This window comes from Vigna radiata, unplaced genomic scaffold (assembly GCF_000741045.1).
Source record: "Vigna radiata var. radiata cultivar VC1973A unplaced genomic scaffold, Vradiata_ver6 scaffold_195, whole genome shotgun sequence".
NCBI lineage: Eukaryota > Viridiplantae > Streptophyta > Magnoliopsida > Fabales > Fabaceae > Vigna > Vigna radiata.
The window spans coordinates 352,968-354,689 of NW_014542195.1; the positions used below are offsets into that span (position 1 = coordinate 352,968).

Below are 1,722 nucleotides of genomic sequence, written 5' to 3' on the forward strand. Positions count from 1 at the left end.
TTGTTACCAATAAGGAGTATTGGTAAATCCTGAAGAATTGTTTTGATGATGCTGCAAGAAGTATTATTTGAAGAGAACATTAGAATTATTTAAAAAGCAACTTGTAGAATTTGGATGTATTGGGAGATGACCTTTCAGTTTCTGACCCTGGGCTTATAAATAAGTGCTTTGAGAACTTCAGAAAGTAACATTGTGAACTTAGGTCTTTTGAAGAATACAGTTTGTCTGAGGAAGTTCTCAAAAGCTAGTTCTGTTCCCTTGCCTGGTCTCGTGAATAGGAGAAGCTCGCGTTTCGTGTGTCGAAAGTCGGAGCGGTTCTCTTCAAGTTGGCAGAGTGTTTGCTTCCGGTTCGTGTGTCGAAGGAAGCACTTCCAATTCGTTTGTCGAAGGAAGTTACTCATTGCACTCTTCCGGTTCGTTTGTCGAAAGAAGGTGTTTTCTATCCCTTACTCATTTCATTATCTTGTAATCTGTACAACTATATTTTTAGTAAAAATAGTTAATCACTTTTTATAGTGATTAACAACTGGATGTAGAATCTTTTGATTCGAACCAGTATAAAAATCATTTGTGTGATTTTTCTATTCCCTACACTCATTTTAGTTTACGCATATTAACTGTTTGATTAATTTTCTGAAAGAAAATTAGTTTTACGAAAAATGACCAACTTCGTTTTAACAGTGACCGAACACGCTTATACACTTTCTAAGTTTTAGTTCCGCTGCGATATACTCTTCGAACCATACCCCTTTGATACCAACAGAGTACTCCTTCGATTCAATGCAGGAGAATTTGGATTGGGTGCACTTTGTGGCTTATGATTACTATCTCCCTAAGGTGGCAAATTCTATGACTTTTCATGCGGCTTTGTATGGTTCATCTGATTGGGATAACACTGATTCTGGCATCAGAGAGAGTGGAGGAGGCGGGGGGTTTCGTCTTAGAAGCTGTTAATTGGGTTGCCTTATCATGGATATATGCGTGGAAACTTGTGACTCCTGCTGCGAACAGTGGCGTGGGAACACCGAGTTCAGGACCTGCCATTACAATGGATGGTTCCATGGGTTACAAGTTCATAAAGAATTACATCAAAAGCTTTGGAAATGGAGTTTTTTCACGTTATAATGCAAATTTTGTAGTGAGCCAGTTCACTGTTGCATCCACCACTTGGGTTAATTTTCACAATGTTGAATACATCTCAAGTTGAATACGTCTTCTTCAGTTAAATACATCTCAAGTTGAATACATCCCATGTTAATGGTGGAAGATAGAAAAAAAGTTGGATGGCAGGAAGAGCAGAAGTGTAGAGGAGGAGAGAGAAATAAAAAACAGAGAGAAATAAAAAAGTGTCAGGAAGAGCATATAAGAGAGAAGAAGAGTGCAGCCATGTAAACCTCAGTTAATGTCGTTTCTATCTACTTAACGGAAGGGACCGATTTCATTCAATATTGGTAACCTGGGAACCAAATAACATCATTTTTAAAAGTGGGTACAAAACAGAAATTCAGCCCCCAACTTGGAGACTGAAAAGGTAATTAAGCCTAATTCTTTTAATTAGACTTTAGTCAGGTTTTACTTACGTCACTAACACAAAATAAAAAATATATCATCCAGCACACTTATGATTCTTCACGATGGATAACATAGCTTTCAGTTAGTCACATCGCAAAAAGTTTTATAAAAGTATGACAAAAGATATTAAAATAAAAAATAATAGAATTT

The 1,722-nt window shown here is 36.8% G+C and overlaps 1 pseudogene; it reads left to right on the forward strand.

Moving 5' to 3' along the window:
• The window catches only part of LOC106779319, a 5,822-nt pseudogene extending 4,615 nt beyond the window's left edge, over positions 1–1,207 (forward strand).
• Positions 1,208–1,722: the final 515 nt, after the last annotated feature.